The following is a 14,058-nucleotide window of genomic DNA, read 5'->3' on the forward strand; positions in this document are numbered from 1 at the left end:
AATGCTTGAAAAAGGGCCTCTTGCCACGTGACATTAAAGTACACGTATGTACAAAACTACCACATATGCAGAAAACTGTTCAAGTTTGTGCCTGTACCTCTAACAAAAAACTGATTTACCTTCCCCTCCTTATAGTCTGCGCTGATGTGACAATGTCACACGTGCTTCCTCTTCCGCTCGCTTTAATATCGGGCAGCCATTCTGCCTCCAGCATTAAAACTTTGATCGGCTATCGTGGCTGCTTACAATATCACTTTTTCTTATATCAACTGACACGACATAGGCTGTTACCAAAGCTGAGCTCGGCATGCAAAACTCTGCGTAACTTCCCTCGAAATTCGTACCGGGCCAATAAGAGCGTTTTACGATACTCGATTCGTGTCCCCACCTCTCTAACAAGATCGACGACAGCTCAACGGCAGGATGGAGACCACACTCTGAAGTCTATACGCTCCTCCGCAAGCGATAGCTCCTCAGGCTTTTAGAACACCACCCACTCCACGTTCCAGCCAAGCAGCGTTACGTTAAGGAGCTTCGTTCAAGAAACGGAAATCCTTATCGGGACTGCTCATCACGGGCTCCCGCGCTCATCGTGAACGACTTCGGTTCGGCTGTGTACAAGTACGCAGTTGCGCAGTATCCTCCTTTCAGTTGCCCGTGTCTGTTTTGTTTGTCTGTTCGCTTCAATTTACGATCCTCTCTGGGGGCAAACGAAGATGGAGTAGGCGGGGCTTCCCGTTACATCGTGAGTCGGCCGGCGGCATGCTGACAACCTGCCGCAGGGGGTCGCGATAAGCGGAAGCACCACTCCGGGCAGGAGACAAAAAACGACCCGGTCGCCGTTGTATAGTACGAGGAGGGGACCAGAAGGCAGGGAGGAGGGATGTAGGTTGGGACTGGTGTGGACTCTGTGTACACCGCGTTCCGGTGTCTTAAATTAGCAGCACGGCATGATATCTCCCAGGAACACGCACTCGAAAAAAAAAAAAAAAGTCTGGCGAAACCGAACAAGTGACCATGGAGTCTGTTTTGTTGAAGCGTCAGTGTAGAACTCTGAGTACTCTCTCTAAACGCGCCCAACAGCTCCAAAAAGGGGCCTCAAAGAACAGTAAAGCGCAGGTGGTCGAGTGGACTGTCTAAAGTAGAAATAGACGATTAAGAGCAGAGTTACAGCGACGTAAGAGTAACAAAGGACAAGATCATGTGGAGAATAAATAAAAAGAAAAGGAACGCCAAAAGGCTTAGGCCTAGCGTCGAAGCTCGTGGAATATCAACGAAAAGCTATGGTATATGAACGTCGCAGGGACCAGAAAGGAGTAAAAAAGAAGGGCGTGGGGTCGGTAACCGAGGTAACGGAACTGACGCAGCATTGTGCCAGAGATACGACTGCAGCTTCCCTTGTTCTGAGAGCTGATCGCAAACAGCGGCGGAGACAACTTGGCAGAAGAGGCGACCAGAAAGACACGAGAGGCCACCGGCGATAATCAGAGCATCGCTGGGAGCGGGCGAAGCGAGATGCCGCTGCATGGTGGCAGGCTGGCAGCAACTGAGTGGAACCCAGGTGCGCGCCACGGGGGGCGAGCGGGCTCGGGGAAGGCCGCCTCCGTTCGAACCTCGACGGGGCGATGTTCATCGCCCGCGGTGAGCTACTCTGCAGGGTACCGTGCCCGCACCTCGCTGTCGGCGAGCATCGGTTCGATAGGACGCCACAGGACCGGCTCGGCAAAGGGGCTCGGCTAGAACGGACCGCCGGTCTCTCTTTGATCAAGAAGTGCTCCCGGGTTTCTCTTTGTTTACGCTATACGTCCTTCGATCGCCCCCTATCACGCACAGGGCGTGGGAGCACGTGCTGGCGATTAGCTCATCAGGCAGGCATCGCGTGAGATGACTTCCGGTTGCAAGAGTGGCGTCCAGTTTCGGTAGCTATTCCCGTCCCGATCGGGCGATTAAAGAAACAAACAGGGCGGAGAGTGTGCGCAAGACAGGAGCTTTTGTGGATAAACAGACAATAAAAACGATGACAGCGACTAGTTCATTGACGCGCGTGACTGAAGCAGGCTTTTGAAGAAATGAATAACGGAGTATGACCCCTCACGTTACGGAATAATTAGAGTGCCGGAGCGACGCAGTGGGGCGTTTAATAATCGAGATTGGCTACTCAACCCTGTGGCAAAATGCATAAGAAGCATGGCACGGGAGAGATTCATCAAAACCTGAGCACAAAACAGTATCATCGACAACAAGAAATAAATCCTAGTTAGTAGACACATTGTGGAGCAGGCGGATATATTTTGGTTGCGCACGCGGCACAGAAGGAATCTATTACATAGTAAGCGGGGTTGCTACTTGCATACATTTTGATTGCTTTATGGGGGTTTAACGTCCCAAAGCGACCCAGGCTATGAGGGACGCCGTAGTTAAGGGCTCCAGAACTTTGGACCACCTGGGGTTCTTTAACGAGTACTGACTTCGCCTCCATAGAAAAGCGACCGCCGCGGCCGGGATTGAACCCGCGTCTTTCGGGTCATCAGCCGAGCACCATAACCACCGAGCCACCGCGGTGGCTGCACACATCTTGAGCTCTGGTATTTTTACTAAACGATGATGTGACTAATGATCTAATTTTAATGACGCAAGGGCACCGACCAAAGTAAGCCACTTTAATTTACCATAGTGAGCATTGCTTTTCCTGCCTAAACAAGGATACCAAAAGTGTAAACACGAATAGCTACTTCACTCAGCAATGTGAACCGTACTGCAGTTATAAAATAAATACCAGCAAATATTTTCAAGCTATTTTCCCCGCGAGGCATGTCGTCTCTTTTACTGATAGAGAAACGCCGTGAGTTTCACCAGGAACTTATCGCAACTTGCTCAAGCCAGGTTTTTTTTTCGGGTTTCTGAACATTTACGACACTGTCCGGATTTTAGTAAGAAAATGCACTCCAAAGAACGTTTTTTTTTTTAAACACAAAGAAAACTTTCCTTGGGGTGAATTTCCTTGCGACAGTCTGGAAATTGTCCTAGATGTTGAGAAACCCGAAAAAAAAAATCTTTTTTTTTATTTTCTATCGTCATACTCGAACACACCGACGATAGACATGTCAGCTGTGGTGGAATCTAAACTCCCTAATACCTCGCTATTGACCCGCGACAGTGAGTTTCTTCTTTGCCAGCGCCTTGCAAGTGTTGCACCTTTTGTGGCAAAACTACGTTCGCTCAATACTGATCTCAGATTGATGCAGATCGATACTGATCTGCGTTAAACCTGTAGAGCACTCCGTGGTTATTGGTGCGATATGCGTTGAATCAATAACGATCGAGAACGCCTGTCTGACAGATATGTAGGTACAGGTCCGGCCATGAGTAAAGGGAGCGCGCTATTCCGTTGTAAGCGCAATCGCATCTTCCCTGTCGGAGATAAAGAAACATTGTTTATCCATGATGAACATTGTTTATCCACTATACCAGCTTGCACATACCATAGCTTGCACTGTAAATTAGTCAAGTAGCAAGTAGCAGTTAAATTAATGATTTGTCGCGAGAGGTTGCTTGGGAAGAGAAACCTGGATCGCACGAGCTCCACCGATGGCAGCGCCTGCCATAGCAGGGCAGGGCAGTGGCGCATCGCTTAACCGCTGCTCCACTGCGTCAGGAGGGGTAGAGGACTCACAGGGATCTATGACTGAAAGGTCGAGAATTACCAATCTCGCATATACGGACATTAACCCATTAACTCTATCCTGTCATACCCTTAGGGCTAACTTAAGTGACCCGTCCAATTATTTGCTATTGCCTTCCATTTCCCGTGCATTGTTTGATTACGTTTTAATTCCCTCACAGTATGCAAAAAATTGTCACTTCACGACGGGACGCCGAAAAACACTATCTCCACCGACTTTGCTGTCTTGCATAAGCCGGCTCGAAGGACGAAAGGGCGTACGGCACATCTGAATAGCAGAATAAGTGTGCGTCTGCAGCTGTGATGATGGCTAACGAAGCAGAATTTGTCCACCGGGCGGGAAGCGTCGTTTTGCGTTGCATGAAACACTGTTCATCAGAACATTGCTTACAGACAAGGTATCGGGCATGAAACTGAGCACTAGTATCAATGCGTTTAAACGCCGTCGATGTGCGCCCATCAATCGTTAAGACAGCAGCAGCACAGGAGAAGCGCGAAACAGGCCACGAATACCAGGGCACAAAACATTCCTCGTCATTCTTCTTCTTTCAGGCTGTATTCTTTGTTCGTCCCTGTATGCAAGTTGAAATCGATACCATATTTTTTAGAAGTTCATTTGTAAGTCATTACGACATACTGACTGTTCGAAATTGTTTGAAATTTGGCGCCCCCTTTACACAATGCCCTACGGGCCTGGAAGATATTTAAAGAATATAAATAAATAAATGCTGTCGTCCTTATTTTCTTGCCCTCTGTCTTCCACAGCTCTAGATTTGAGAGCGCCACGTCGAGCGCACTAAGCCTTCAAACGTCACTATACATACCGCTCTCACAGCAAGCAGGAAAGATGATTCGCTCTGTGAGTTATCGAAAAGAAATTGTTCCGTCTGCTGGGGAAGGAATTCTAGTCTAGGGTGAGAGAAAGAGAGAGAGAGAGAGCGAAGGTGAAGGAAAGGCGGGGATATAAATCCGAATAGTCCGAAGAGAATACCTGTTTGCCACCGCCCACGGGGAAATTAAGAGGGGATATAAGGGGAACGGGGGAAAGAGAGCTGAGTTAGAAATTAATATGCTTAATTAACGAAGTAAAGACTTCACATACTTCGAAGTCATAGCCTATCCAGCTGTCACGATTCCCCCAAAGAATCGGGGAAGTGCCTGGCAAACCTTCAGAGCCGATGAGTGCTGCTGCCACCGTGTGGGAATCCAAAGAACTGCCATTAGCACATTTTACATAATTAGAAAGTTATAAAAATTTAACGCTACTCGAAAGAAGCTATCAGTATAAAAGCAATGCAATATAAGAAATATCAAATCATTCATGTTAAATGTACAGTCTTTGGCAAAAGTCAGCAGGCTGCGTAGTTTGCTTCTCACTCCCATAGCGGAGCCCTTACGGCTTCCCTAAAGATCAAAAGGTCTTGTAAGGTGAGAGGCAAACCTGTAGCCTGGTTACTTTTGGTGAAGACTCCATTTCTAGAATGCTGCCTACTATACACCATATTAGATTCTCTCTTCCCACAAATTCCGAGTTTATTGCGTCCTTTACCAAATTGAAGGTCAAAAAGAGGTGTTTTTTCTTGGTGCTCTATGAAACGAATATTGTCACGCACACGAACTAATTATGGAAGACAGGTGGCTAACCTTTAGTAATAAGTAAAGCAGTGATAAAAATGTCACTTTTGGTTGACCTCCGACGGCTGTCAAGCTCTAATTTGTTCAAGAAACCGAGTGACCTGGATGCCTTAAGGTTATTGGCATGTTTACGATGCGGTGTTTTTCTTTTTCACGTGTAATTTCCCGTAATTTTTTTCGTTCCACTGATGCGCCTACTGCTCTGCAGTAATTTTCGTTGCCATGTAAATTGTGAGGGTCGTGACCATTTTGTGTGTTTTACAGAGTTTTGTGTTTGTGCGCAGCCCTGCATGTAGCTCTTGTTTTTGTTGTTAAGGCATTTGCGTTTGTACTAGGCTACATACACATTTCAAGCTACATGTCTGTCCCTTTTCGTCTGCAGCTAGTCCGTACACTTTTCGAAGGTGTTTCGAAGGTGGTAAATAAAGGCTTATTCATTATTTCATTAAAGCTTCCTGCTTTTCATGTTAAGGTTTCTGGGAAAAAAAAAAAACTGCACTGAATTTCAAGCTGTCCGGCATAAATTTAGACGGGTCATTTTCTTCCGCTTAACACTGCGTGCGCTGAATTCTCCCAGTGCTCTGAGTTCTCTGAGCGCTGAGTGGAAAAGCTCAAAACGCCCTCGCACTAAGATTTCGGCTCACTTTGAAGAACCTCAGGTGGTCTAAAAGAATCTTTCGCCCTCCATCACTACCCTTCATTGAAGCTTACAGTGTTATTTTGCACGAAAAATCAAACAATCAATCATGGACGAAAATAAATGAAACGGCGATCGTCATTTCCTACGGTGGGGCGTGATGAAAACCTATGGGTTTTCAGAGGATCGCGACGGGGAAACCATCGGCTCTTCGAAGCTCTTCTGTTGCAGCAGTGGATACGGCATACTATAACTTCCTGCGGGAGAGAAACGAGGCACCGCGAAGCGTGGTGACGCCAAGAGGCGCCTTGAAAGGAAAAAACAGCGCGAAGAGACACGGACACACGAAGGAACGAAACGTGTCCGTGCTTCTTCGCGCTGTTTTTTTTTCCTTTGAAATACAATACCAACTATCCCGGAACCTTGCTCTTCTGAGGCGTCTTGAGTCGGGCAGTGTGAAATCTTTATCTGAAGCCGTCTTTTGAGTTTGTTTCAGGCCATGGCGACACGTCCGAGCTTGAGTTTCTCCACTAGGCAAACTGAGTAATGGCACTACACCGTGAGAAAGAAGTCACGTCCCGTATAGTTTGATTTGGTGAACTCAAAGTGCTCAATATAAAAAAGCAGCTTCAAGATTAACTTTATCTGAACAGTATTCTGACAAGGGGATACAGTAGCGTGGCTTTTTGGGCTTGTTGGTACATAGTTCCAATACACTGTAGCGCAGCAAAAGACGAGGACATCAGAGACGAGAGACGAACACCACGAGCGCTCGTGGTGTTCGTCTCTCGTCTCTTGTGTCCTCGTCTTTTGCTGCGCTACAGTGTATTGGAAGGGGATACAGTTGGTCCATTCTCACATGGCTTCTGCGAGTTGTTTTTTTTTTTTTCTGGCGGGGGGGTTACGGTTTAAAAACTTAAAAACCATAAATAAAACAAAACAGATATCCACATAGGCATGGTTTATATAGGCTGTGCTATCGGCTACGAATAGACGGAGAACGTTTATAGGCTTCTGTCTCCACAAAATCTGCAGCTTGTGTTTAGAGGAAGGAAATAAATTTTTCGGTTGGCTTGCGTCTATAAACAGCCCATGTGCCCCAAACGGACAAATTTAGGCATATCACATCCGCTTGCTTCTCCTTAGACTCTTTACGCTATTAATAGACAAAAGAAATAGACTCTTCAGGGGTCGTGTACAGACAGTCTAGAGACCCCGAACAAAACAAAATATATTCTTGCGCTGAATAGATTACAAATCGACAAAAACAAATCAGCTTTCTTAGTGACAAACAAGGAATTATGTGCACGCAAAATAAAACACCTGCTCGACGACAAACTTCAATAAGAACTCTGCACAGTCTGTAGAGTAGTGTTTGCAGGACAAAGTATGTCAGTCACGTGATACAAAGAACATGCGGCGCTTCGGTGTGAAACGCGTTGTCTGTTTAAATTTTAAATTTGACATGTATTGTCTTTACAAAACGTTATCACGCCAATAGGTTCGTTTGTGGATGGTTCATTACGGCTCGTGCAGCGTTTCCAGCGCCTCAAGTAATTGGAATGTGAAAACTTTTCACGTCATCCCTTCATATATTTAGTGTGCCGGAGATGAATCCAGTTCTCCTCTACAGAGCATAGAACCAAGCCCTATGACGAGAGCTTGCGTAAACGTGTTTACGAAAGCGGTTAAACGTGAAAGGTGTTTTATATGGGAGCTGTTTATGTGGGTTATGGGAGTTACATGGGTTATACAGGCTATATGAAAGGTGGTCATATGTGGAAAAAGAAGGTGAAAAGTAACACCAAAATCTTACTGGTGCAAAACCTTCGTTAGTACAGAAGGAGACGTGACATGAAAGCTTTCACTTGTGTGAGGAATAGACATGGTAACCAGGGAGGCAAACGTTAAGAAGGGCATTTTTAATGTTTCAAAACTCCAAAGTTAGGTTGCACAATACGTTAAAAAAACTGGAGGTGACACTTAAGCTCCTTCTTAAGGGTATGAAGTCATAGCATAATGGGTTAATTCCCATGTATGCAGAAGGTCATTCTCTATTTTAAGTTCGTAGATCCCTGGCAGCCCTCATACCCTTCCTGGCGCAGTGGTGCAGAGGTTAAGCGATGCGCCACTGCCCTGGGATGGCAGGTGCTGCCAGCGACGGGCCTTGTGCGGCCCAGGTTGTTCCTCCAGAGCGACCAATCATTGATTTAACAGCCACCTGTCACGGTGGGCAGTTTGCTCACAATCCGGTGGGCAGGTTGTGATGACGTCACAAGGTCACGTGACCTGGGTGGCGCACCTACCTCCTAGGTTTCTCTCTGGGGACACCCTGCCAGAACCATGCCCGTGATTTCTCGCCCACAACGCCGACAACATTTTCTGATGAACGGGGTCTTTAACGCTATGTCGTTAAAAAGAAAACAAATTACTGCGGATATTACGGCAATCTTTTCGCGTGCCGCTGTAACTGGGAGTTTTGCAGCATGCTTCTGACGTCAAAGTTCAACCGCTTTCCTGAAAGCATCGCGTCAGTCAAGAGAGTGGCTTAGGTAAAATACATTACTCCACAGCTGGCGACTACGTGTACCGGATTTTGTGGACGCTTCGCTGCTGGGCCTACGACAAGAAAAACAGAAGTTCCAGTGCGACAAAAGCTACGTCACAGCGTCGCACACTTCGAAAACATGCGTGACAGGGGCACATGTCTCTCTCGACCCTTTCGTTTCGCAGGTGCGCGCAAGCTTTGGAGAAATGTCCGTGCAGTCAACGCGTAAACAGCGGCGCCTGTTTTGCGTCAGGCCGATACGGCCACGCACGCTATGCGACAACGTGAAATAATAACGAACACATTATCGATGGTATTCGAAAACACCGCACTGGCAAAAAAAAATATCGTTATTATTTTCCTTTTATTTCATCCGCGTCATTATGCGTGTGCCACTGTGAAGGGCATTTGCAGACGCACACTCGAAACAGAAATAGGCCTACGGGGGAGTAAAAAGGGAGTAACTTGCACTCCCTTTTTACTCCTTTCTGTTTTGAGTGCACTGGATAGATTTCAAGGTCACCTCTGGAGGCTACACCGAATTCTACCGTATTACCCGTACTTTTTTTTTTTGCATGGCCTCGTGATTTATTTTTACGTATAGAGTATTTTTTTTTTATTTGAGTGTGCATTGTCCATTTGTTTGTTTATTTTTTGGCATACTGCAGGCCAAGTAGGACCATTCAGGAGGGGTCTCAACCGTGGTGCAAAATAATGCGTTGATTGTGTACCGCGATAGCACCACTTCAAGAAAAAAGGATAGGAATAGAAAACAAATGATGCAGTTGATACCCAAAATCAGGGCGCATAAAAGTGTTATATGGGAAACAATTCTACTCTGCTGCATTTGTTGAGAAAAAACTGCGCCTGTGTGCGCTTGTTCTAGCAAAGCAATGTGTGTGGCATGCTATCCTTGTGGAAATAGGCTGGATGAAAGAAGGCAAAGTTAATTTCGTTTCCCCTTGAAGCCAGTTCTGAAGAAAAATTAGACGATTATTTTTTGTGCACGCTTCCAATATTTGAATATGCTTTTTCTGCATTATTAAAGAGGGAGAATCTTTCCATCGGTGTTATTTATTAGTGAATCTGAAGGCATTACGCTAAGATGTTCAAGTAGTCTGAAAACTTTTTTTTTACTATAAGAGACCCATACAGCTGCACCATACTTTAATATGGGTCTAAAACAACAGTAATAAGTACAATGCAAACATCAAAAATATGGGCAGACAAGTACAGCTTACTATTAATGGCTATGCCAGGACACTTAAGTTTTAACCTTGCAAAATGTCAGCGTTCTGCAACATACAGAAAACAGTACTTTTCTTCTTTTTCTTTGTAATGCGCACAAGCAGTTTTTTTTTTTTTTCTTATTCAATGTCGTACCCCAATGCGGACGCGATTCGTTAATCGCTTCGTGGTTTGCTGTAACAAATGATGATAATTTTACAAGTTATTCTTTAAACAGTGCACACTGTTATGATCGGCGAACACGGGTCTGGGAGGAATTCCTAGCAGACGTGAGTCATCGTGAAGAAAAGCTGCGACGAGGAACTGGTGACGGCGGCAGCAGCGGCGGAAGCGGCGGCGACGGCAACAGCGGCGGCATCAAGTGTCCGAGTCTGCCCTCTGGGTCGCCGGACGGAGTGACGCTGCGAAAGGTCAAGCTGTTGCTGTTAATGGAAAGACGGCTGTGTCCTCGACAGAGGTCTCGTAGCATACAGCAATTCAACTCAACTCAACTCAAGGTCTCGTGTTTCGGACATCCAGCGATGGAGTATGAGGACGTCCATTCAGCTGCTGGAAAACTGCGGGAAATTCCTTACCCACGCAAACAACGAACAGAAGACTTGCCGCAGTGGTCAAACTGACACATCAATGTTTGATGACTCTGTCTCTACCCTTTCCATCGACCGAGCTGCGAGAGAGTACCAGCACCGCCCCCTGCCGTGGGTGGTTCCACCAGTGTCCGCGACTGCCCACCTGAGTGGACATCGTTCTCCCAACTTTATTCCCCAGTCAGGGATATTCTTTTTTTTTTTAAATAAACCACTACCACCACCAGTACGAAGCGTATTTGACGGAATATTGTTTTGTGACCGAGGCACGCCTATCTCGACTGTAAATATGTGCAAATAAATCTGCTGTACAGTGTCCTCCATAACGGAGTTTGACACCGTCCTTCAGAGCCGGGACCTGCGCGGCTGAACGAGTGAGTCAACTCAAAGGCCCCTCCGTCTCCAACAACACCAATCGGCAAACCACTTAACAGATACACCATACGCAATCACATAAACCAAATCGTTCACATAAATTAAAAGTAACAGTGGTCCCAAGTAGTCGAGAACTGTGCCACAAGACATAGGTTGAGAAAGGTGGAAAGAATGTAGGAAAAGTTAGTGGACATTTATTAATAAAATAAAAATGGAAGGAAATGATGCTGCTAGCCGCGGCATCTGCCATCGAAACCTGAAGCACCTGACCTGCGGCTAGCGGGAATAAAAGGAAAGGGAGAGGGAAAGAAAGGGGGAAGCGATAGAAGAAAGGAGAGGGGAAGGGCGGCAATATACGCTATGTATAAATACAGGGTATAATGTAAGAAAGGTTAGAAAGAGTGGAGGCCAGTTATGGCCGGATAGTCGTAATTGTTGCCGGTGTAGCAATTCTCCATGGTTTACTTTTTGTAGTCTATATTGTAGTCACATTTACGGTTCCATTTTAGGCCCGCCTTGAAACGTTTCCGCACATAAGCCGCGGCTGGACACGTGTCCTCAACAATTGCAGTACATCACATAGGTCCGGTGAAACGTCACTGTGAGGGCACTTGTTAGTCGCTGGGAGAAGTGTGTCAAGCTACGAGCAATGTAGCTTACAAGCTGCCATCGGGCATGTGCAAAACAATAGCAATTAATTAATTAATTAATTAATCTCACCAACGAGGCTTACACTTTCAAGAAGATAACGGAAATATATAAGCCTAGCTCGCTTTTTATACGTTCTTCGTTGCATCGCCATTTGCATGCAACAGTAAAAGCGCTCGATATTGAGAGCTGAATACGCTAAAAGTCTGAGCTCTCCGCCAGCGCGATTCTATATCGCATGATGGGCCGATAACTGCAATTTCTTAAATGAACATTACCACGTGCACATGTGCAGCACATGTCGGATGATTTCGACGAGTAAAAAATAAAGTATACCAGCACTGCAAGATGCATTTTCTATTGAATAGAACATATACTATCCCCCTCCAAAAGAGAAAAAAAAATAATGTGAAAAAACTAGCGGTGTGGTCGGCGTACAATACCTACTTTATTTCAAAGCGTTTCCTGATTGACTTCTGCCTTTCTCATCAATTATCACAATTGTCTCGTATAGGCCATGTGAATAAACAGCGTTAGTGCATCGGCCGATCCCGTTGCGCTCTCATATATCAATCTACTGCCATCTGGCGTTTATTAGTGACGGTCGATGCTTATCACTATGGCGGCCAGTTTTCGACAATGAAAAGCATGTCGCTTGCTTTCTTTTCTTCGTCTAGAAGTCTATGGTTCATAGCGGGGCTCCCAGCTTGCCCTGTGCAACACAAGTGGAAGGCAGCCAGCCGCTGGTTAGCATAGGCTTCCGAAGTGTTTTTATTGAGTGACACCGTAGTGAACAACAATACATTTATCTCTTAGTTCCATTCATGAGTTCATGCAAAGGAAAACAGTTAGTGTAATATCCGACATTCTGGTCAAAGATGCGAGCTCATGGAGCCGCTCTTTGCATGCCCAGTGATTCTGCTTGTGAGCGCAACCAGGTACTGTGCTGGACAAATGAAATGCCGACGGGGAAGCTCAAATGCAAACCCACAAAAGCAAAATTTTTTAACTCAGGGAGAAGAAATGTTATAAATTTTGCTACATTTAAGAAGACCGGCCACTGCACCTTCCAAGTGATGGATAACGCTTGATGTTACAAAGCCAGCGTCAATTCAGGTCTCTGCGCCTGTCTACCACAAAAATAAAAATATCGAATCGGTCACTCAGACGTAATTCTAGGTCAGCAGAGCGCCTCGATCCTACCTTTACAAATATTACGTTGGAGCAAACAGAAAAAAAAAACACTACACACTAAATTCCTGCTGCATGTAAATATCCATGACATTCTGCAATGCAAAGCCCCTCAATTGCAAAATGGGCATTCACCCCACACGTATACCTCAAATGAAATGTGGAGTCTTAAAGAAAGGTGATTATAGTGACCAGGAGCATCGACTCAGCAGTTGTGATCAATCTGCCGAGAGAAGCAACGTTGTATTTCATTTGTACTTCATTGCGTTTCCTGAGAGCTAGCGATGCTTCAGCAGGGCTAAAAATAAAACATAAAATAAAGCGGGATTATTAGAAACCTCAACGGCGATCACTGCCTTTCCAGTGTCAGTCGAGCAAGCAGGCGCCTCTCGCACGGGAAGATCCAGGCAAGTGCATTCGCACCTCTGCGCCTCAAGAGAGCCGGCCGAAGAAGACATCTCCGTGCCCTCTCTCTTAGGGGGCTAATAAAAACGTGGAACGCTGTTGTCAGGGGGACGGGCAGGTAGGCCGACGAATGCATCGCGGAAGGGTGAAAGGTCACTGGATGAACCCATCACGCGGCCAGCTGTCGAGACATCCTGGCTGGCTTGTTCCTGGAACGCGTGGCGGCAGCGGCGAAAGCTACGAAGGCGCCGCGGAAATGGCTGTGGCCCAGTGATTGATTCATTCTCGAAGAGCCCTCCTCGCGAGGACGCTCTCTTTTATGGTGGAGCGGCTAGCTGTTGCAGGCGACGCCAGTTGCTGAATTTCTGGGGAAAGCGACCCAGAAAATGGACACTTCCGATGGCGATAAAAGTGAAGAGGTGGCAGGGACAGCGGCTCGTGTTCGGGTAGGCGGTCTTCGAGGTGGTACTGTGTTCTTGATGTATGTGCGTGCTTCGTAGGCGAGCATTCGGAGAGGATACGCTGGGGTTTACAGAAGGAGAAGTAGCTGTTTCCGGCATAGCACTTGGGTGTTGCGTGTGTGTGTTTCCCCACTCATCGCATCTTAGAGCTCGCCACTATATGAGCGCCAGCTCAAGGTGCCTATCACATAACCAGCTTCGAGGAGGAAAACGTGTCGATAAAAATCCACTCGGGAGAATTTTCTCAATTTCCTCTGATCATCACCACTACCGCAACTACCACCGCCGTAATCATCGTCATCATGAGTCCAGCAGGACAAAGGCCTCTACCGCTGATCTCCAATAGACCGTATCCCCACAAACTTCCCAATTATATATGCCCACTTGACCCTGGTTTATGCTTTAAGATTTATTGGGGTTTAACGTCCCAAAGCGACTCAGGCTACGAGGGATGCTATAGTGGAGGGCTCCGGTAGTTTCGATCACCTGGGGTTCTTTAACGTGCACTGACATCGCACAGTACACGGGCCTCTAGCATTCCGCTTCCATCGAAATGCGACCGCCGCGGCCCGGATCAAACCCGGGTCTTTCGAGTCGGCAGCCGAGCGCCATAACCACTGAGCCACCAAGGCGGCCCAACC

Source organism: Amblyomma mixtum, chromosome 2 (assembly GCF_055824585.1).
Source record: "Amblyomma mixtum isolate Tamu chromosome 2, ASM5582458v1, whole genome shotgun sequence".
Taxonomy (NCBI): Eukaryota; Metazoa; Arthropoda; class Arachnida; order Ixodida; family Ixodidae; genus Amblyomma; species Amblyomma mixtum.